The 25,481-nt window shown below is 34.6% G+C and overlaps 2 pseudogenes; both read right to left on the reverse strand.

The window, feature by feature from the left end:
- Positions 1-1,979: 1,979 nt before the first annotated feature.
- On the reverse strand, positions 1,980-3,306 carry LOC107871891 (annotated as a pseudogene).
- Positions 3,307-3,423: 117 nt separating this feature from the next.
- Positions 3,424-5,831, reverse strand: LOC107871890 (annotated as a pseudogene).
- Between the last annotated feature and the right edge of the window lie 19,650 nt (positions 5,832-25,481).

Genomic DNA, 25,481 nt, shown 5'->3' on the forward strand with positions numbered 1-25,481 from the left:
TAGAGAATTTTATTTATTGTGCATGAAAAAAAATGAGCACCCCATGGAGAGCCTCTATTTCTAATGAAACCCTTATCTAGGAGTTTTTCAATTATTCATTTAGTTCTTTAAGCTTGACTGGAGCCATTTTGTAGGGAGGAGTTGAAATAAGTTGGACATCTGGAAGGAGATCTATTTCAAAGTTAGTTTCCCTTTCAAGAGGAACTACAACTAGATCTTCTGGAAATACATCATGGAAATTATTTTTCACTGGAACCAACCCAAGATTTAGGTTTTCAGATTTTGAATCCTTAATCCAAACAAGATGAATATACACCCTTTAGAGATCAATTTTCTATCCTTAAGGTAAGAGACAAGCTGATGTATAGGAACTGAGGTAATACCCCTCCATTCTATGACTGACTTATTTTGAAACAAAACTGGAAAACTCTTTTTATATGGTCAACTAAGTCATAGCAAGAATGTAACCAATTCATACCAAGAATGACACTGAAATCGACCATGTCTAACTCTATGAGATTAACTTAGGTGACTTTTTAGGAATAAAAATTGGGCAATTTCATATACCTGTTAGCTATACCTAAGTTATCAACTAGAGTAGAGACCTTAAAAGGTACTAAAGGGATTTTGGAACTAACACCGAATTTTACTGCTATATAGGGAGTTACAAAAGAAAGTGTAGCTCCAGGATCTAATAATGCATAAAAATGAAAAAGGAAAACTTATGAGTACATAAGAAAAACCCTCCTTATATTGTCGAGTCTGAAGGTCATAGAACCTATTCTAATGCTATATACAAACTACACCAGATGAGTCACCCAATTGAGTAGGGAGACCTGTCAGAGATGCTAAAGAGTTAGACTAGCTTTGTTGATAGGCATCCCTACCCTTTCGAGAAGACACTAGACATTACCTAAATATGTGGCTTGGCTTGCCATACCCAAAGCACCCACACTACCAGCCGTACACTGAACCTTATAGTTCTTACCACCACTTCTAGAAATTATCCCTATGGTGACAATTGCAAAACTATTGGAATGGAAAACAAAACTATTTCCATAACTCTACCATAATGGTTCAGCAAGCGTCCCATAGGTGGACGTTGCGATATGTATATGGCAATAGTTTCTGCAATGGTTGTCTGAATCGTCGCCAGAGGTCAATCTATGGTGATGGTTTCGTACAACCGTCGCCATAGCTTTATCTATGGTGATGGTTATTTCTTGACTTATTGAGATGCCTATTTTCATCTATTGTAATGGTTACTAACCATTACAATAGAATCTATTACAATGACATTAAACTATTGCAACGATACCTATTGCGACGCTTTTGTTGTTCTGTTGCAATGCTTTTTGAGTACCTATTACAACTATTTCATTACTTCTTTGGACGTCTATTTTAATCTATTACAAAGGTTACTAAGCATTGCAATAGATTATATTGCAACAACATTGAACCATTGCAATTGCATCTATTGCGACGCTTTTGTTTTCTGTTGTAACATTTTTTGACTACCTATTGCAATGGTTTATTAATCTATTGCAACGATTGTTGCCATATGTTATTAAATTGAAACGATTTACATAAATAGTCACTCATAGTAACTTAAATTTTTATTTACATACATAATAAATTATAACACAATATATACACATCACAAAACAATATCATTCATTACTGATCTCATAATTCAAAATATGTAACAATCTAGTAATTTAAACCAACAAGAAAATGTAATCAAGTCCAAATGAAGAAAATAAAATGAAAGGTATAAGATTTACACCATCTAATTGAGAAATGCAGCCCAATTTGCTAGCTAATATCCACAAACATTAGGAGCATCTGGCACTGTATAAGTTTGGTACTCTAAAATATTTGGTAGCTGAGATAGAATTAACCTACTTCTTAATATTCATATGTACATGGATTCTGAGTGTTCAAGGTCCACGATGGTTCAAAAAATAGAAACAACCCTATTATTGATCAATAGGGATCATTCCCCTACCTTTGGATGTGTCAATAGCCTCTATCATGGATACTAACTCATCCATCTCGGGACGCTTACCATGATTAGTATCCTAGCATCATTTTATTACATTATCAAGGGAACTTGGGCAACATCAGGGTATTTCTAGCCTCAAATTCTGTGTGATAGTTCATAAAACATAATAAACAAAGGGAGATCGAAATAAAAAAAGAAATATTAAACGTCTTTATTTTTTGACAAGCTTAAGCTAATACAATAGGAAAATATATATGTTCTTCTCTTTCTGTGCTCTATATTCTTTATTTTCTTGGCAGCATCTCTAACTGTGTTTCTTTGGGAAATCCATGAAGTGGTAAACTGAGAGACTTTACCTGGCGAAGCACGACTGAAGTCACTTTTGAGAAACTGAGATCTGGATATGGCTTGTCACAACAGTATATCTCCCACAAACATATGCCAAAACTGTACATGCAGCATTTTCTATTGTATGGGTTGCAATTAAGAACCTGGAGTTTAAGCATACACATTAACAATGATCGACTTCATATATAGTAATGCAGTCCTCATTGTTGGATCTTGACATCTAAACCTACTCAAATTTTAAATCACACTTTCATTAAATCTCTGATAATGGTGCATATACTCCTTGATCTTTACTATTCTTCTTTCTAGAGTGGTAAAAAAAGATTAGGCAAAAAACAAAACAAAATGTTGAGGCGAATATTTAATATAGAGGATTAACACAATACGATTCATTTTATGTGGGATCAATAGATAAACAAGCTTAAGTGCACAACAGGTACATTGAGATAGCAAGAAAATATGTCTTTCTACTTTAAAATTGATTAGCATAAAACCTAATGGACAATGAACAAGAAGACAGGCATAAAAAGCTAAAGGTAAGAAATTAAATCCTACTGCAGTTCAAATGTGTACCTCAAGAGCTATATAGATAAGATTTCTAGTTCCCCCCCTCCAACATCATATCATTATGATTAGAGGCCTCAACTCATCCAAAGTCCGCAATATTTACTTTACGTGTCTTATCCAATAGCATATTCTCTGTCTTGACATATCTATGTACAATCTTCTGAGAGTGAATATAACTTAACCTACAAGTTCAATTGATTGACCTGGTTCAGATAAAGGACATATCCTAGATAAAGGTGCTAAAAATAGAAAAATAAGTGGGAGAAGATGTAATGGAACTTGTGCGGCACGTAAAATGGTAATTCAACAGCAAAAGTATGGATAACTAGATAATTGAGATTGCATGATGTAATAGAACTTCATCCACAGATAAAATGGCACCCCATTAGCATAAGTCATGATCATTAAACATCTGAGATTGCATTTTTTATGATAAGTAAAAATCTGGGCCACAATGGTTTTGAAGTACATGTACAACAAAACAAATGTATTTGAGAGCAAAGTCAAACCCCAAGGTCTTATGAGGTTTGTTCAACCCGCTTGATCGTTCGAAGTCAAGCTAAAGAGCTCGCAGCTTGCACCACTTTCTCTAGTGCATATGTTCTCACGTACACCCACAGCTAAAAATTTTCACTTAGAGAGTAGATTCATTTTTTATATTAAGCAGATATGATTTTAAGCATTTTTACTTACTCCACAATTATTTTGAGCTGAACTGCTAGAGCCTTCTAAAGATCAATTTTTTTCCTTGAAGGAACAAATGGACCCAATACTTACTAAAATAGCTCTCTAGAGGTGTCTAAAATCCTGCTCAGTTCACATCTCTATTTTGACATTCTTCAAACTATAATAAAGATTACATACACTGGACACTACAACAAAATCCTAACAATATAATGTACACATGACCTATGAAGATCAAAAAAGGTTTGACTAAATTGTCAAACTTGAAGGAATTTTGAAGTTTTTTCCCAAGCAAGATAGAACCACAAAAAGAGGATAGAAGAAATCTTACTCTCAAACATACCATGCGAAGAAAAGCCAAAGTGGAAGCAGTTTCTGACACTGGAGGTACAACAATCCCATAGGGAAATTGAGCATTTGGTGAGGTTGATATTACATCAATATCAGCAGCCTTTTCAGCGTCTTCAGGAGTAGTATCTGATACATCTGGAAGTTCTGCCTCTTCAGCGGCCCAGGAAAATGCAATAACCTGGTTATTGCTGACTTTAAAAATATTAAATAGGGTGGCGAGCATCCAATAACTATAACTTCCATGGAAGAATGTCACTAATAAAAGAAGACCTAGAATTCTTACCTTAGGAGCTTTTCGTGACTCTGATATTTTGTTTGCTTCAGCAAGAACCTAAGACCAAGGTTCAAAGGGCAGGTTACTGATTTAGAAAGTATAACTGGCACATATACATATAATTATGCATATGGGTTATCGAGAAGCTACATAAGAAGTATGACATGCAATTAAACATGGGGTGGAGTCTAAATCTCATCAAGGAGGGCATTTATTTTGAAAAGGCAAAAGGATAATAAGTAATAGTATGCACAAACCTCTGCATCCCTATGCTCTTGCAGCTTTGTTTGTGAGAGCAATATTGACGATGCACGTATTTGCTCAATCTCTTCAGAGATGCTGTAAGGATACTATAGTATTCTAAGAAAAAAGTTAGAGATACCATAAGAATCTGAAATTTATAAAATAAAACACCAGTTAGAGGAGATAACTTAGAGAAGAAAGCAGGGCAAAGAGGTGATATTTCTCCAAAGAAGTAAATCAGAAAGGAAAATAATCCTGAATTGAGTAAACCACAACTGATGACTGACCTTAACAAGGGGATGTCCAGTAACATCATCAGGAGACGGAGCCCTAGAAATTGCAATAGCATGAGATACTACATGGGACGAGGTCCAAAACCATCATCAAAATCAAAAGATATTTGAAGTTATTAATCATATAAAGCGTAGAAGCTAAATTATTTTAAGCAATATTGCAAAATACCGCTGCAGTAGCGGTCCTTCAGTTCCTCAACTATACGATTTGAAGGGAACCTATTAGCTATGATAATGAAATGGAGATCAAACCTCTTGCACAGATCAAATAACTAATTTATCTCTTCCTTGTTCCATGACTAACACATAAGAATAAGTAAATGAGCTCACAGGTATATAAGGAATTGAAAAAACAATAACTTATCCTTCCAATGACATAAGCATCTGTCTAGACAAGGGTGAATGCACGGAATTACAAGCACAATCCAAGACCAGTTCTCAATAAAGATAAAATGTAAGTTGCTTAAGGATTTTCAATAAAGTACAAATATCGGTAGCAAGAAACTTCATATCACGTCCGGCAATTGAAAGATTTCTATAAAAGCTACAAAATAAATATTTACTTGGGTAATTACATAAGATGATATTGTCATTCATCCAATAATTATGAATAGTCATTCAATAAACAACTGTAGTTAGGGTGTTATTACAAGATTCTAATAGAGTTTAAAGTTTAACTCAAAGAAAGATAAAGATGATGATTCTTGATATTGCCTCATTCCAAACGGATAACACATCTAACTTTGGATACTATTTTGATACTTACAGGGTTGGACAAGTACTTCTCATATGTCTCATCAGTTTACTCAAGCACATCCACTGACTACATCGAACAGACAACAGATTTAAAACCATATCTAGAAGAAGCCTCATGAACAAGAAGAATCCTTAATATACATTATTATACCTTATTATACTTGGCAAACTAATAGTCACCTATAGGCGGAACACCATTAACAACTCTGACCTGGGATTTATTGAAACCAAATTCTAGATCACTAGAAAAACATACCCAATAATAAAGCTGTAAGTTATCTTTTCTAGCAGAACTTGTGAAAGGAAGCCATTACTGCATAATTTCAATAGCAAATCAGAAGAATTTATTGACTTCTCTTAATATCAAGAAAAATTTAGAAATTAGCGAAATAAAAACTTTGTTAAGGTACTAAACAAAGACACTGCCCAAATGACCTACTATTGTAAATTAGTTGTGAGGATTCGCAATTGGCTTGAACTACACATCAACTTAGTTCCGAAATCAATTACAATAAATTAGAGATTATGCTGAATTGCTCATTGTCTTGTAGCTATTCCATTCTGGAGAGAAGAAAGGAAGATTTTCTTTATGCTATATATGAGGAGGAGAAAGATTCAATTGATCTTTTAGTGAATAAAATTGCTTTCCATTTTGGTCCAACTTCTTTTTATTCTTCATCCAACATATTTTTTTTTAATATAAATATTCTAAAGTTTAAATATATTTTAAGTGAATTGGTCTTGTATTGATTCCATTCTATTCAGGTTCAGTATTCAGAGCATTCGTTATACTATCATTTAATTATTTTACAATGTAGGAGCTCCAACTAACAATTCTACCCAGCATCAAGATGCACACATGAGGGATACTGACGGCTCAAGTACATAAATAAAAATATCTCTTATACAATAGTTAAAGAGTTAAGATGAGGCAGTACTCTAAACACTATGAATTTGAAAGAACAAGCAATAATATCTAACAAGCTCCAAGCGTGTTCTACATACTATAAGTTGAAGAGGTTTAACGTCACCTTGGTTACATTAGGATAGTAAAATTTATGCCACACTAAAACTTCTTGAGTAAACGTTGCCCATAGTGACGCTATTTCAGCTTCCGTCCTGTGGCCCTCTTCCCCCCAGTCTAGTAGTTTAACTAAGAATCACAAAATAACTTACATGATAACTAAAAGTTTCTTTAGTCATTTTTTTTACCTTTAACTACTGCCAAACTTTGTAAATTGAACCAGGAAAATAGCAAGTCTGGACAATGTTAATTCCCTATAGTAGTGAAAATGACCATAAAACTAAAACCAAAATAATAATAACAAAAAAGAATTACTAACATTAATATGGAGGGAATAGGAAAATAAGATCCAGAATTGTAGATGTCATGCATTAATTTTAGATTACTTTAATAACTTAAATGAGTAACAGATTGTATCACATAAAAGTATAGAAATACAACCATAAATTCAACACACAATCTAGTTAATGCCGTCATCTACAACTTGCAAGATATTTAACTCACACCTATGCCTTTATTCACAGATTGCATACCAAAAAGTTTAAATTTACTAACTAGTATTCTACAAAATCCAAATTACTTTACCCTCAAACAATAATTAAAAAATGAAGGCAGTCCAGTAGACTAAAACTACTGCTATGCATAGGATCAAGAAAAGACAAGACTAGAAAGGGGGTTTCTTATACACAGTCTTGCCTTGCATTTATGCAAGAGGTTGTTTCCACGATTCGAACCCATGATCTCCAGAGCAAATTTTGAATGAAACAAGAGGTACTATCATTATGTCAGTAGCCTAGAGAAAACCCACAAGATTAAAATTGAACCCCACAGGACTAAAGATGGACACTAATCTAATCTTTGCTGAACCAGTGATCTAGTTCCCAGGTTTTTAGTTGAAAAGAAAATTTATGAACCTTTTAACTAAATGACATATAATTTAGATCAAATCAACAAATGACAGTGAAGCTGCTCCACTTAGTTTCCCCTCAAAGAATCAAAACATGGCTAAAGTGAGTTCTTTCTTTCTTGGGCCAGTAAACCTACTCTTTCTTCTATCTTCTAAACTGCCCTATAAACTCACTCCGCCAAATAGAGTTTTGTAGTTATGTTAACAAAAAAATCTATTTGCATGCCAGATTGACCCTGAGATAATACAAAGAATGCTTTTGAATTGAACAAATTATTGAAGTGAGTAAAAGCATAAGAAATTCTAGCAAAAATAGTTCTCTAAATAATACATAAGCTTCTTTTGTTTAATATGGACCCATCTGATAGGAAATTATCATACGTTTTCTATTAGTGAACCGAAGTACATCAACAACAGCAAAAATATTCCTGGTATCAATGAAATCAACCTTGCATATAACACCCATATATTGATTAACCAATAGGCTATAAATATTAACTAGTTTACAGCATAGTCAAAAATCAGCTTGGCTTACATTGCTATTACAGATATAAAAAATGAATTACCATTATTTAAGCGATCTTCCATCATTCCCACTACCTTCAAGGACCTCAACTAATGGACTGCTCTCCTCTTTTAACTACTTAAGTTAATTGCCACCCCATATCTCCTCACCTAAAAGAAAATATGTTAGTTGAATTTTCATGACTCCTGATGTTCAAGAGACACAAATTAGATATACTTCCTACTATCGTGTTGTAGATATCTATCAAAATTAGAAAATCAACAGAATAAGCTTCCTCAATCTTACTACAATCACTAGGCAACAGAAATCCTCCTTTATGGAGATAACCTAACTTAGCTCCTAGATATTTATGATGTCAGTCATATCATATAAGAAAGAGATAGAAATAGCAATTAATCCTCTTATACTCTTCAAATATTTTTGTTTTTCCTTAAGGAAAATGAGAAACTTTAGTTAGATGGACTAGAATAAGCATCATGCATGTGGAATACCTCATGTTTTTAAACTACAGTACTTATGAGGTCCCTTCTCAAATATTATTTTAAAAAGGAATTATAAAAATATGTGTCTGATTTATTATAATATAAAAGGAAAGGAAAAGATAAGAATGGCTTCTATATTTCAATGTACCAATTGTTGTTCTGATAAAAAAAGAATATCTCAAAAGTAATATGCTCTATATCAAAACAAGAACATAAATCCTGCAGGATGCAGTCCATCACAAGTTACTTCTAAGTTGACAATTTTGAGAACCAAAAACACCTTTTTTCCCTTTGTTTTTTGAGGATTTTTTTGAATGACCAAAGCAATTTTGCTAAGATACTGTTGATCTTAAAATGAGACAAGCTTAGCAATTTAAGAGATGTTTTCCTCTATTACATTATTTATGTAGCATTTTCTAAGTAACGGGCCAAAGATCATCCTTTCCACAGACATCATTTCTCATTATCATTTCTTATTAATCTAAAAACCTACATAAACAAGAATAATAATCTAAACATAGAAACTACATTATAGACAAATTAAATTAACAATTAAGACTACAATAATTAAAACTCTAATCAGTAATGCTTATCTTCCTCAACTAATAGTTGTCAATATAACGAATTACGACATCTTCCCTAACATCACGATCATAATTAGCAGAATTACAAGGAGAAATCATAAATTTCAGTAATCAAATAAACCCAAGAAAAATCCAAAATCCTAAAAAATTAGGTCAAAGTCATAGAAGAGTACATTAACCTTAAAATTCCCAAATTAAAGCAATTAAAATAAAAATTTGAGAGAAATTGAATTGAAAATTTGATCTGACATTCCAAAACAAATCTATTTTTGAAGTGGAACCAGTAAATCCCATAGAGCTCACCACCGGAAGCTCACTGCCAGATCATCCCCACAAGATTGAATCATTTATAGCAATTATAGCGACTATAGTTAACGATTTTAGCAAAGAGTACACCGGCAGTCCTAATCGTTGATTTTAGAAATTATATCAGCTAATGGAAGAGTACACCAATATCCCTAATCATTGATTGTATCTATTCTATCAGCTAATCGAAGAGTAATTTGGAAGCCCTAGTCGTGGATTGTAATGATGAGAGGTTGTATATTTAAGATAAAAGAGAAATAAGTGATTGTACAATAAAGGTTTAAGATGTAGGTTTAAGCTAAGAGAGAAAGAAGATGTATAAAATGTTTTTTTCGGCAGATTGAATGAAAAGTTTTCATGAAAATAGAGAGAATAAAATAAAAGTTGTTATAGCTTATTTTATTTAGCTATTGTAGTGCTTGTGGTCAAAATTAACAGTTATAATGTTAAATTATAGCTAATAGAACAATAACTTTTGATAACGCTTAAAACCATTGAAATAGACCACTAATTGCAACGCCTTGTTAACCATCACCAAAATGTTCATTCCAATAGAGGTAATTTCCAGTAGTGCACATTTCTTGCACATTGGGTTAGTACGAACACTGCTCAAACTACCCTAAAACTTAGAGCTTGGTGCCCTATCATGATGATCCTACCTGAACTTGGGCACTGGGTACTTGCAAAAAATAGGTCTAGAGCTAAAGATTTTTGGTGAAACTGCGAACGGTTTCCATCATCTTATTTTTGCTGAGAGAAATTAAAGCTACCAATTTTGTCCCTCTTTCTCTCCCTTCATTCTCCTTAACTTTCTCTTTCTCTATATACTGATCATGAGCTATCAGTATGGAGATGTCAACCTCCTTCACCAATATAGCAGTGTTGTACTTTTTAACTACACCCTAAAAATACCACACATAAACTTGCTTATGTAGGCCCTGGAGTTAGCAACTATAACTAGAGCATATCTCGACACCCGAGTAAACTCAGGGCAATACTTCTTCACACTGATATTACCCTACTTCAAATTTATAAACTTTAGCACTTTAGCCTCCCTCGTCTCAAGTGGGAAGAACTTGTACAAAAATACAATAAAAAACTTATCATATTCTACCGATTCTACATATGCACCCTTTTCATCTTTCATTACTTATACTAGGTGTGACCTATTCCTTATAATTTATAAGCAGCTAAGTTGACACTCTCAGTTAGGGTAACACCCATAATCTCTGTAAGCCTCTAAATACTATCCCACAAACTCTTATGGATTCTTTTCAAACTTTACTAGGGGATTTATCCAAGTGAAATCTTAGACTCTTATCACTACCACATTCCTTATCGGCTTGACTGATGCCACGGTAGTTTGGTTTTTGTAAGGTTTTATAGAATACACTATGCTTGTAAAGGCAAACATAAATTTAGTATCAGAGACTAGCTCACTGAGAGGGTTTTCTGTAGCTAGTGGCACATGTTGATTCACTGCCCCTCTCACATTTTCCCTCCTCCTTCTTTAGAGGTATGTTTTTAAAACGTATAGAGAACTATTTAGAAGTAGGTTTTAATAGTGCTCACTCTATTTCATGACATAATCATGAATAAAGGGAAACTTTTCCTAAAATTCCTTAGAGCCTCTCATTCATAAGTGTGGCACGCTTCACACCTATGAATAAAACTCTATTCAACACAGCTTTCTAACACCCTAGGAAACTTTACACTTATTGCTATATTACAAAGTTTTTTATGACTCAAGACTACACCAAGTCATAATAGTGCTTAGTATCACAAGTAACCCCAAGCTAACCCATGGCCTAGAAAACTACTAAGAAATAAGGACAGTACTCTATAAATCAACTCTTATGCTGAATATAAACTTTAATAATATAATAAATATCAAAACAAAACAAAATCAAATCGTCACTAAGCAAGTATGAGACAATAAAACTCAATATTTAATTATATGTTCGAAAAGCCTTTACTAAGATGTGTTATTGGGATAAGTTCCTAGCTAACTCCAATTTTCTTAAAATTGGGAACGACAAAGACAAAATGAAATAAAAATTTGACTCTGGTCCTCTAATAATAAGGAATTACCAAAACTGCTACTACTGATATGGGATGATATCGTACTTGGAACAATTAGGATGCAAAGCATTGTAACCTATATTGTAAGACAATATAAGATAAATAAAGTATGCAATCTGTATTTTGACTATACCGAGTATGAAAGATAGTAAAATAACTAATCTAAACTAAATATGGAACATGTAACTTGATAACTAATGCAATACCGAGTAATAAACATACACTGTAAATTGAACTTAATAGCTGAATACAAGATCATACAGGAATTTGAAGTTTGAAATATAAATTTTTGATTGTGAGAGATACTAATAACCGACATATCCAAATATGAGCTAATAAGGGCCCAACCTATAACCCAAGTGGCAAGGGTGTTTAGTGCCTTTCCAAGGGTATAAAAACTGGATAATATAGATCTACTTAACTATTGTCCATAAGGATTATGTTGTCAAGCCTGAGGGATGACCCTTTAGAACATATAGTTATGCTGTAGTTTTGGGACTTAGGGACTTTTACTAAAGTTATTAGCATTACTAGAGTATGAGCCTTCATACCTACGTCTACTCGGTGCTATGTAGTACACTCAACTGAAAGACACTTACAACTACAATTCTCACAATTGGTAATTATCGGATGACTAAAATAAATATGCTATCTGAAAGAATTCAAATAATATAAATTAGGAAATATAAAATCAAAAACTATATGAATGAAATTCTAGGTTAGCGGTATTCATAACCCACCATCTCTAAAGAATTCAAGTACTATGTGAATCTCATAAAGTGGACAAATTTATAGAATTCAATGACTCAATCTCAACAGTCATGGATTTCACAATGTCACTAGGGTTTAGGATGATGGTAAAATAATAACACTAAAATTCATGAAAAAATAGGTATTATAACTTAATTACACTATGAGACTTAGCTATTAATGAATCTACCAATATCCATAATCCTGAGTTATGAAAAGGATATATAATGGAAAGTTGGTTTAACTTTGGTACTTAATGGGTTAAAGGTAACCATGTCACAATCCAATTTATGATTCATGATGGCACCTACTAAATCCCACAAGTAGGTAAGTTAAATCATAAGCTAGAGCTAATGTAATAGGTTAATTTTGTAGGAAATGCCCATCATAAGCGAAATCCAAGAACACAATTAATAAATAAGCAAGGTATTCTAAATAGATTAAATGATAATAAAAGATACCATCCGATGACCTATTATATCCAATACAAGAACATCCAATGAAAATTATACAACTTTAAATATTTAGAACAGTCAACAATATTTGTTTCAAATCAAAACACTAAATATAATATAACTATCAAAATTTTGATAAAATATGTAAAATATGTGTTTTTGTGTGATTTAATTATTTTACCCCTCCCTATAGTTATATTTTTGTATTTCTGGAATATGGGATTGATTGACATGGTTCCTAATGTATTTCTATGCCATTTGTGTGTTATTATTGTTTTTGGAGGCTTCGAGAGACTTATTATGGACTTCTGTGGTTATATTTTAATCCATGCGATGGATGGTTAAATGGACTGCGCTAGCAAATCGAAATACTTATTTTAGGGTGGTAACATGTTGGGTCTAGTTCTGTGGCTTTTAGATCCCATTTTGACCTTCAGTTTGGAAAATTATAATTTTGGGGTTTAGGGATCAACCTTGTGAAAATGTTGTCTTTTCTAGAGCATCAAATTTAGTGTAGTTACATATTTTTTTCATATGTATCAAATATCAAATGAATCCTGAGGCCTTAACGAAAACTTACAAATTCACCATGTTTCAGCTAGTAGGTAGTGTGATCGCGCACCTTGTTGTGCAATAGCAGCATCTAAGAACCTGGTATAGATATAAATAGACCCCTTAAGTCGCAAATTGACTATTTCTCTCTCATCCTTGAGAGCCAAAAATTCTAAAATAGTGTGAGAGCTTAAAAGTGGAGCTTATGGGTGCTTGGGAAGCTAGATTAAGATATATTTCTTGATTCTCTTAGGGATTTAAGGTTAAAATTCACCCTTTTCTTGTCAATTTCTTGATTAGTTTCTCAAAAAATACAAAACCTTAGGTCTTGATTTTAAATTCTAATTTTACAATGCTTTACAAAACCTATAATTAATTATTTTTCCCTAATTTCATCTTCAAAACAACATTGATTATTGATTTTATTGCATATTTCAAAGGTTTCACCCGGTAAAGTTTTAAAATGGTTTTATTTTGATTTGAACCTCATTTTCAACTTTTTTAAACTTGGATTTTAATGTTTAGATTCCTAAAAGTATGGGGATACATTTTTAAATTATGATTTTGCTCTTCTTTTTCAAAAACCTATTTTTGGGGTCCATTTTGGCCGCAAATAGAAAGTAGTCAATATGGGTATTACTAACTTTTTTTATGAGTAGATTCTAGATTTCTTGGTCATAATTGATTTTGGGATCATTCATTAGAATTAAGGTCATGGGTAGAAGCACATCGGACCTGTTTTGGCCTTTGAGATAGATTATGGATTAACTCTTCAAACTAGGTTGGTTCATGAATTTGTATATAAAATGCATGTTATGGGGATGGGAACTAATTATGAAATTGGATATCTTAATGTATTGTTCTCGTGTGGGGGCCTATATGTGATATAAAGATTATTTTGAGACATTATGTGATTTATTTGACCGTGTGGGGTCTTATGTGTTATGCATAGTCTAATATACTTATGAATAATTGTATTGCATTGTGAAATGCCTAATGTTTACTTTATCAACATATGAGTCATGCAGGTTTTAATAGATGGTAAAAATAATGAGTGAATATTGGCTCACGTAGTTGTGGAATATATCATTGTGGTTGCTTGTGGAAGTAGGTCTTGTGGTTGGTTGTGGAAATATTTATTATGGTTAGTTTTGAGTATCTCATCCTCACATCATACTGATTCATAAAACAAATGGTACCACCTTGACAAAATTTGGGAAACTTGGTAACATTATTTTATGAGAGAAAATGTGACATCCTAAAAAACTCTCCACAAGTGATGTACCAAGGAGGAGATTTGGTTATATATATGTATATATATATATATTTTATATAGGTTGAAGAACCCCCCATGAGTCCCACATTGGGAGGCTTGCTTGCGAGGGTTTATATAGAGGTTGTGTAACAACCTCGTGCATCATCATCATCATTGTTGTATTACACATCAAACTTTGTTTATTTCGTTTATCTTGTGATATATTACTATATTGACTTGTGATCTACCTATTTGCTCTATCTTTCATTATTTTTACTTGGCATTCTTGTACATACTTATTCTTTGTTGCTTCTAGTTGTATGGATTATGATGTAAACTTGTGCTCTACCTTATCGTGTTATTGTAATATACGTGATTTATGTATGCATAATATAGTAAATTGTTAGTGCAAGTAGTGTGGGGTACGGCTGTGGGATATTTCTTATTGCAGGTAATGTACCCTATATGTGTATTTTATATGTTTTATATCAACTTTGCTCGGCCAGCCCATGATACCTAGTGAGTACAAGTGAATCATACTCATGCCTACCCCTTTTGGTGTAGGTTCTAGTTCGAGTGCACCCCATCTTGGTTGATTCGTGTAATATTTGGTTCTTTTAAGGTAGTGGTTGAAATTCAGGTGCCTGGATATATTCTACTATCTTTCGTATAAATTATGAATTTATTTTTATTTTAGAGACAGAGTTTTTCTTTTATTTTAGACATATTATATATTTTGTTTGGATTCAAGTTGGACTAGATATGTTCTTATACCATTGATATCTAGTTTTGGGATTTATGGTTGTGTTGTTGATTATATTGTTTCCGCATTATTATACTTATATAGTTTGACTTCATTCTAGAAGCCTTACCCTGGGTGTATTTCTATTTTTTCCCCTTTAGGTATTAGTTTGGGTGATATCCATACTCATCAAGGTTCGTCGTGATGAATACCATCATAACCCTTGGATTTTGGGTCCTGAAAAATTGGTATCATAGTAGCTAGGTTCATTGGTCTCAATGGAGTAAAAATGGGATGTCTAATAGAGTCTCATGGATCGGTATGTAGATGTCCATATCGAACTTTGAGAGGCTACAGGATGTCTTTAAGAAACTTTTCTTATTCGGTTCCTTATCAGGTGAATTTCGTTCAGACCTTTTACTCTGAGTTATATTACACTCTTTCTGTATAGATGGTGCTGACTAGGTCCCGTGAGAGTAGAGATATGAAGAATTCACCTAGAAGGTGATCCTTGAGTCATGGACGAACTCTAGGAAGTGGATAGGCTCATGGATCAACCACATATAGGAGGAGTAGTAGGGGACTCTCCCCTAAGTCTCATGTTTAGCATGTTGAGAGGTATAGGTTTAGTTCCAATTCCTCATAGTTCATTAGCCCCACTCTTGGAGGGGTTGTTGGTGCATTTGCTAGCCTATTTAGTGGGTTCTCCTTTGGTTATATCGGGTGTTCCTCTAGTTTGGAGTATGGATCCTCCCATTGCACCTGCTTCTATTTTGGGTACTCATCATACCCCGAGTTTTATTTTGGTTTTAGCACCGACATCTATGTATGGTGTACCGGGATTGGGAGTCCAGCATTCATTTATATTACCTCCCCAGAAGGGTCTCAGCCTGCCAAATTCACTATGTTTTCTCTTCTTATGAGTGCTATTATATCATCTACGGATTAGAAGAGGTTCAAGAGGTTTACTCGTTTGGATCCTCCTAGATTAGGTGGTGTTATGGAAAAAGATTCTTATGAGTTCCTGATTGATTCTGTGAGAAGTTGTATAACTTGGGTTCTCTTGAGTCGCATGGAGTGGCTTATACGACCTATTAATTGAGAGATATTGCTAGAGACTAGTGAAGTTCACTTGTTAGTTGTAGACCTCTTAGTTCTCCTGAGATAACATAAGATCAGTTTGCCAATGCCTTTTTGGAGATATTTGTGTGCTACAATCTGAGAGATCAAATGTGTCATGATTTGGATTTACTCAAGCAGGTCTCCTTGATTATAGCTAAGTATGAGTCACACTTCTATGCCTTGTTCAGATATTCTTATGCTAGTATTTCCACTAAGTCTTAAAAGATTCAGAAGTTTGTGAAGGTATTGGATGTCTCCCTTAAGTTGGCAACATCTCAAAGGTTGTATTTGGAGAGTCCTTTTGGCATATATTAGATTATGCCAAGATGATTAAGGGCATTTCATAAGCATCTCAGGGATGTACTAAGAAGATGCGCCATTTTGGTGAGTTCAGAGGTCAGGCTCCTTGTGGTAAAGTGTAATACCCCATGATTTTCTAGCTTAAACTTGTCCCAAAAATGTCAAGGAATAGGTTCTAGAATGAATGATGTTTATGTCATGTGGAATTCCCTAGATTTGAACTTTCCATGATGTAGGAAATTGAATAAGCTTTCCAACGATATAAGATTCGCTTAAATTCTATAACCGAGTAAGAAGTTATGGTTATTTTAAGTTCTAGTCGCAAAGCAATGTCATTTGGACCCTTAACACATTGCGGAGCAGTGTTATTTCTCAATTGTCATTTTCCAGTAGCTCTTTTCAATATGGGTGCATCGTGGAGAGGGCCAATTTTCCATTCGTCAATTTCCAGTGGCCCGACACGATGTTGGCGCATCGTACCGATGTCCAAAATGAAAAAACTATAGGGCATCGCAATGGTGGCACATCGTGGAGTAAGTCTAGTTTGCACTCATCCGTTTTCCAGTGAGCCACCACGATAGTGGTGCATTTCAGTGGCCTAGCAATTTGAGATTTTTGGATGTTTTTTTAGTTTCGTCTAAGAGTTTAAAAAGGCTATTTTGGTAAATTACCCAACCCCAATCCATCCAAACACAAGATTTAAGCCTCGCAGAAGCATTATATTCTATTATTCATCAAAATTTCCCTCATCGAAAACCCTAGACTTCTACCTTCATCTTCACAAAATCCCAAAATTCCACCATTACTTTTCCAAATTGATTAAAGATTCAAGATTCCGAGACCAAGAACTTCAAGAGTCTACATTTAAAAACACGAATAGAGTCTGGAAAGCAAGTTTTTCATCTAAGTTCATCATCGGAGGTACGTGGGGTTTGAACAAGGATAAATCTTTCATCCTTGTCCCCAAAACTTTACTTCTATTACAAATTTACTGCAATTTATATGATTTCCCATGTATTTCAAGTAAGGGTTTATACCCATTATCATTATTTGCAAGATTAAGTGATTTCCCATGGTTTAGAAGTTTAATTACATGACTTTATTCGTATTTTTATGCCTTGTGCAGTAATTTCCAGACTTAAAGATAATTTATGAATGTTTAAATTACCAAGTATGTATTTGGAGATGCTTTAACATGAGATTGATGTTGGCGTCATTGGACCTCAATTAAAGATTATTGTTTTAAGATTGTTTTTGCTATATGCACCCCATGACTAGATTATTTTCAGATTTTAGATAAAGAATCCACTTTATTTCAGAAGATTTGAGATTTAAAGAAAAAGCAAAGCATAGTTGGTTTTTAGTAAACCTTTGTATAAGTTCTAAAGTGGATTTTCTTAAGATTTTGAGCGTGAGATTGGGAGTAGTATTTAGGAGCGAGATGGGTTAGTTACTACGGTTTCCTACCGCAGAACTACGTGCCACCATAGGTGCAGATTATCAGATTATTCCCATTTCAACATGGATGACTCAAATTGTGATCACACAAATTATATTATGCTATTCCAATGGTAAGGGTAGAACAACCCTAACCTTACGGGGGGCTAGTCATAGGACACCATGGATGCTCACATGGTGTACATGTCTGTTAAAAGAACTTGCCAAAAGATGTCCCCTACTCTTAAATAGTTTTATTTGATTTGAAGCCGTTAGATGCATAGAATAAGTTTTCAGACTTCACTTAGCCTTTATGATATGAGAAGATAGAGCAGAACTACAGATTTTAGAACTAAATGTTATGACTCACAAGATTTAGATTACATTTTTTATTATTTATGTTTTACTTTCAGATTTCAGATTACTTAAGCTTACGTGAGTCATTTACAATTAGCATGCATGATTTTGTAAACTGTGATGATATTATTTACTTATTTCATACACCCATATTTACTCAGTACATCATTAAAGTACTGATCCACATATATGTCTATGAGCTATATTGTCTCATAATGTAGGTAAAGGTGATTATTCTCAGCAATGTGGTTGATCTTCGAGCATCTTATCTACATCCCTGTAGTTGGTGAGTCCTCATAGTTTCGAGGGTTTAGTTATTCAGATTTCCAAGTTACTAGTAGATATGTCTTTACTCATTTCAGATAGTTGAGTCAGCTATGGCCTCTCCCAGTGACTCTCAAGATTCAGATAGTAGAGGCTTGTCGGACTTTTAGATTAAAATTTAGACCTTTGAGTTAGTAATTAGATTTTCAGCATTTATTTTATCATACTTCTGAGATTTAGTATGATTCAGTTATACTTAGAAGATTTTAGACAATTTTCTGCATATGTTATGATTTTTCATCTATATTTCCTTAATTGAAATTCAAATATAGAAAAGGCAGCTAGGGTTAGCTCAGGACTACTTGTAGTTCGGAGCACCGTGTAGCATCCCGGGAACCGGATTTTAGGGCGTTACAAACTTGGTATCAGAGCTTAAGGTTTAGAGATTTCTAGGGACTCAGAAAAGCCATGTTACAAAGAGTCTTGATCATCTGTGTGAAACGCACCACATCTATGAGAAAAAGGCCATAAAGTATTTTAAGAAGCCATCTCTTCTTTCATAATCCATCATGCTTACAGCTATCTCTATCTACTATTAAATCGTGCTTTTTTATGACAAAGTATGCCTACTCATCGAGATAACCCCTGCAGAAATGACAACTAGCCACCTCAGCCAGCAGATCCTTTGAATGAGAATGTGTCGCATGTAGAGTTTTGAGTTGCTTTTCAGGCACTAACACAATCTGTGATAAGTAATATTCAGGGCAACCATCAGGCAACAGTCCTACTTCAGCTGGATGGGGATTTAGCCACAACTAAAATTCAAGATTTCATGAGAATGAACTTGCTAAAATTCTTTAGGTCGAAGGCAGGTGAGGACCCAGAGCTTTATCTTGAAGAGGTAAAGAAGATTGCCTGAATTATGCATGTTTCTAAGACTGATAGTGTAGAATTTGCATCCTATAGGCTGAAGGATATTGCTTATGATTGGGTAGTGATGTGGAATAAGAGTAGAGGGGAGAATGCAGCTCCTATGACTTGGTAGATATTTTAATATGCATTCTTAGACAAGTTCTTTCCACTTAAAATGAAGGAATCTTAGATAAAAGAGTTCATGAAACTAGGGCAGGGCTCTATGATAGTAATGGAGTGTTTCCTTAAGTTTAAACAGTTGTCTAAATATGTCCCTGACTAGTTGGCTGACCATAGGTCAAGCATAAGTAAGTTTATGACCAGTGTGTCTGGGATGGTGGTTAAGGAGTGTAGAATTGCTATGCCCAATGGGGACATGGACCTTCCTAGATTAATGGTGCATGCTTAGTAGATTAAGACAAAAAATATGAAGAAGAGAGAGAGTGAATAAGAGGGCTAGAACAGGGCAGTTTGATCATGGTCAGAAGAGGTCTAGAGGAGGTAATCATTTGCAGTTTTAGAATCATTCATCCATGCCTGCACCTTCTTTAGCTAGTCCTCCTGCACCCAGAAATAATCAACAACTGTTGGGTAAGTCTTCTATGTCTAGATCTCAGAATACTGTGAGTAATAAGCCTAATTAATCCCCATGTTCTAATTCCAGTAAAAATCATAGAGGTAAGTGTTTGTGGGGTCAAAAGGGTCATTATGGTTATGGCCAAAAGGGTCACGAAATAAAAAAGTTCCTACATGCTAGGCGGGGAAATAGAGATGTTTGTCCCCAGACTCAGGCTAATAGTGCACCAACTCTTTTAGGTCACCCAGCTCCTTCTCAGGGCATATCATCTAGTACCGATAGTAGTCAGCACCAGAGTCGGTTTTATTTTTTGCCATCCCACTAGGAGCAAAAAAATTCACCCGATGTTGTGACTGGTATGCTTCGTGTCTTTTATTTTGATATTTATGTGTTGTTAGACCCTAGGTCAAACTTCTCTTATGTGACTCCATTAGTTACTGTGAATTTTGAGATAAGTTCTAAAAAGATCCCTAAGCCTTTCTTGGTTTCTACTCCAGTAGGTGAGTCCATTATTCCCAAAAAAATGTATAAAAAGTGTCCTATCACCGTCTTTCATAAAGTCATGTTAGCAGACCTGATAGTGTTAGACATGGTTTATTTTGATCTTATTCTTGGTATGGATTGGCTTCGATCCTGCTATGCTTCTATAGACTTTTGCACCCGAGTGGTGAAGTTTTAGTTTCCAGATGAGCCAGTCTTTGAGTGGTCAGGTAATTCAGTGTCTCACAAGAGTCATTTCATATCGTACCTTTAGGACGGAAAGTTGATTTCCAAAAGTTCGCTTCTATCATCTAGGTTGAGTTAAAGACACTAAGTCAGAGACTCTAACAGTTCGGTCAGTTGATGTAGTGAATGAGTTTCCTGATATTTTCCCAGAAGATCTCCTAGGAGTACCACCCGATAGGGAAATAGAATTCAGTATTGACTTTCTTTCAGATAGTCATCCTATTTTTATCCCTCCATATCATATGTATCCTGCAGAGCTTAAAGAGATGAAAGAGCAACTCAAGGATCTTTTAGCTAAGGTTTTCATATGGCATAGTATTTCTCCGTGGGGCGCTCTCGTCCTATTCATGCAAAAGAAAAATGGTTCTTTGTGAATGTGCATTGACTATCGTCAACTAAATAAGGCCACAATAGAAACCAAATACCCTCTTCCTAGAATCGATGATTTATTTGACCAACTCCAAGGTGCAAGTTATTTCTCAAAGATAGACCTTAGATCCAACTATCATAAGTTTAGAGTAAGGGAATGTTATATTCCAAAGACAGCCTTTAGAACCCGTTATGCTTATTTTGAGTTTCTAGTCATGTCTTTCGGGCTAACTAATGCTCTAGAAGCTTTCACGGACCTCATGGATTGAGTGTTCAAATGGTATCTAGACATGTTTGTCATAGTATTCATAGATTATATCCTTGTATACTCATATAACGAGGATGACCATGCAGACCACTTTAGAATTGTCTTAAAAACTCTTAGAGGGCATCAATTGTTCACTAAATTCAGCAAGTGTTAATTTTGGCTAAGGTCAGTAGCCTTTCTCGGTTATATTATTTCTGCTGATAGCATTAGAGTTGATCCCCAAGAGATAGAAGACATAAGAAATTATCCTAGACCTATCTCTCCGTCAGACATTAGGAGTTTCTTGAGTTTAGCGGCTATTACTGATGTTTTTTAAAGGTTTCTTATCTATTGCATCTCCTATGTCGAGATTCACCCAAAAAAAGTTAAGTTATTATGGTCAGAATCTTGCTATAATAGTTTTCAAGAGTTGAAGACTCGACTCACTTCAGCTCCAGTTCTAGCATTACCAGATTGTACAGATGGCTTTATGGTTTATTGTGATGCCTCTAGAGTTCATTTGTGTTGTGTGTTGATGTAGAGAGGAAAGGCCATAGCCTATTCCTCTAGACAATTGAAGCCTCATTAAAAGAATTACCCAACCCATGATCTTGAAATAACTGTTGTGGTGTTTTCTTTGAAAATCTAACGACATTATCTGTATGGTATGCACGTTGATGTGTTCATGGACCACAAAACCTTATTGTATGTGTTTACATAGAGGGAGTTGAATCTTTGTGAGATAAAGTGGTTGGAGTTATTGAAGGACTACGATATGAGTGTGTTGTATCATCCGGGCAAGGCCAATATAGTGAAAGAATAGGTTGTCTATGGGCAGTGTTGCTCATGTTGTGAATGCTAAGAACGAGTTAGCTCGAGAAGTTCATCGTTTGGCTAGATTGGGTGTTAGGTTTGTTGATTCAGCTAAAGGTAATGTTTGGGTTCAGAAATGAAGGAGAAGCAAGATATAGATTCTAGTTTGGTCAAACTGAAAGAGTCAGTTAAAGACCAAAATGTCGAGGTTTTCTCTCAAGTGGGAGATGGTGTGTTGAGGCACCAAAGTAGATTGTGTGTGCCATGTGTTGATGATTTGAGGCATTGGATTATCGTAGAAGCGTATGGTGTGCGGTATTCTATTCATCCAGGTGCTACCAAGATGTACCGCGACTTATGGAAAAACTATTAGTTGAATGGTATGAAGAAATATATAATGGAGTTCGTAGCTAAACGTGCAACTTGTCAATAGTTTATGGTAGAGCACCGAGGACCTAGTGGTACGTTGCAAGAGTTTGGTAACCCCACCTGGAATTAGGATGAGGTGAATATGCATTTTGTAACTGGTTTACCCCAATCGTGTCATCGTCATGATTCAATATGGGTTATTACAGATAGATTGACTAAGTCAGCGTATTTTTTGCCAGTTCATATATCCTATATAGATGAAGATTATGCTAGGTTGAACATTCAAGAGTTAGTCAGACAACATGGAGTCCCCTTATCTATCATCTCAGATAGGGGTACTCAGTTTACTTCCTAGTTTTGGAGAGCTTTTCAGAAGGGTCTTGGTACCCAAGTTCATCTTAGTTCAGATTTCCTACCTCAGATAAATGGTCCGGTAGAGAGGACCATCCAAACTCTAAAAGATATGTTGAGGGAATGTGCTCTTGATTTTGAGGGTAGTTGAGATGAGCATCTGCCATTGATTGAGTTTTCTTTTAATAATAGTTACCAAGCTAGCATTCAAATGGATCCATTTAACGATCTTTATGAGAGCAGATATAGATCAGCCATAGGTTGGTTTGAAATGGGTGAGGCCATTTTGCTTCATCTTGATATAGTGTATGAGGCCATGGAGAAAGTTAAGTTGATTAGAGAAAGATTGAAAATAGCCCAGAGTCGTCAGAAATCCTATGTAGATGTGAGAAAAAACGACATCATATTTGAAGTTTGTGATTTTGGGTATTTAAAGATTTCAACGATGAAAGGGGTGAAGAAATTTGGCAAGAAAGGCAAGCTTAGTCCCCGGTATATTGGCCCTTATAGAATTTTGAGTCGTGTTGGGAAAGTAGCTTATAAGCTTGAGTTGCCCGTAGACTTGTCAGCCATTTATCCTATATTCCACGTGTCTATGCTTAAGAAGAGTATTGGTGACTCAACCATTGTAGGTCCTATAAAAAGATAAGATATTCAGAACAACCTTTCATATGAAGAGATTCCAGTTGAGATTTTAGATTACCAGATTCATAGACTAAGGAACAAAGAAGTTCCCTTGGTTAAAGTTCTTTCGAGAAATCAGTCGGATAAGGGCGCCACTTGGGAAGCAGAAGCAGATATGCGAGCCAAGTACCCTCACCTTTTCTCTGCAAACTCATATTTAGCCAAAGATAATACTCTTCCTTAACTTAGTTCCTTTTGAATCACAGATTAAGCTATATAATCGTCTTCATGTAAGTTCATGCACACACAGAATTACTTAGAAGTTTAGAATGATTTAGATTCAGTTGCTTAGTTCATTTCAGTTGTGCATGCTATCTTATGCTCTCAGATTCCTCTGAAATTTTAGCTTAAGTAACCAGATTCAAGGATGAATGTTTCCAAGGGGGAGATATTGTAATACCCCACAATTTTTCCTAACTTAAACTCATCCAAAAAATGTCAAGGATTAGTTTCACGAATGAATTATGTTTATTTCATATGGAATTCCTTAGATTTGAACTTTCCATGATGTAGGAAATTTAAAACGATATAAGATTCACTTAAATCCGATAATCGAGTAAGAAGTTATCACTATTTTAAGTTCCAGTCGCAAAGCACCATCATTTTGACCCTTAGCATGTCGCAGAGCAGTGTTAATTCTGAATTGTCATTGTCCAATGGCCCTTCATGATATGGGTGCATCGCAGAGAGGGCTAATTTCCAATTCGTCAATTTCTAGTGGCCTGGCGCGATGTTGGCGTGTCGCGCCAATGTCCAAAATGAAAAAACTATAGGGCATCACAATGGTGGAGCATCATGGAGTGAGCCCAATTGCCACTTGTACTTTTTTCAATAAGCCACCGCGATAGTGGCATGTCGCGGTGGCCTAGCAAATCAGGATTTTTGGTCGTTTTTTCAATTTTGTGTAAGAGTTTAAAAAGAGTATTTTGGTAAATTAACCAACCCCCCATCGTCCAAACACAAGATTAAAGCCTCTTAGAAGGATTATATTCAATTATTCATCAAAATTTCTCTCATCCAAAACCCTACACTTCCACATTCATCTTCAAGAAATCCTAAGATTCCACCATTACTTTTCCAAATTGATTCAAGATTCAAGTTTTCGAGACCAAGGACTTCAAGAGTGTACATTCAAAAACACAAATAGAGTCTCAAAAGCAAGTTGTTCATCTAAGTTCATCATCGGAGATATGTGGGGCTTGAACAAGGATAAATCTTTCATCCTTGTCGCCAAAACTTTACATCTATTATAAATTTACTGCAATTTATATGATTTCCCATGTATTTCAAGTAAGGGTTTATACCCATTATCATTATTTGCAAGATTAAGAGATTTCCCATGGTTTAGAAGTTTAATTACATGACTTTATTCATATTTCTATGCCTTGTGTAGTAATTTCTAGACTTAAAGATAATTTATGAATGTTCAAATTTCCAAGTATGTATTTTGAGATGTTTTAACATGAGATTAATGCTGGGGTCTTTGAACCTCATTCAAAGATTATTGTTTTAAGATTGTTTGTGCTATAACCACCCCATGACTAGATTATTTTCAGATTTTAGATAAAGAATCTACTTTATTTCAGAAGATTTGAGATTTAAAGAAAAAGTAAAGCATAGTTGGTTTTCAATAAACCTTTGTATAAGATCTAAATTGGTTTTTCTTAAGATTTTGACCATGAAATTGGGAGTAGTATTTAGCACCGAGATGGGTAAGTTACTCCTGTTTCATATCCCAGAACTACGTTTCACCATTTATAGATTATT

This window comes from Capsicum annuum, chromosome 5, assembly GCF_002878395.1.
Source record: "Capsicum annuum cultivar UCD-10X-F1 chromosome 5, UCD10Xv1.1, whole genome shotgun sequence".
Taxonomy (NCBI): domain Eukaryota; kingdom Viridiplantae; phylum Streptophyta; class Magnoliopsida; order Solanales; family Solanaceae; genus Capsicum; species Capsicum annuum.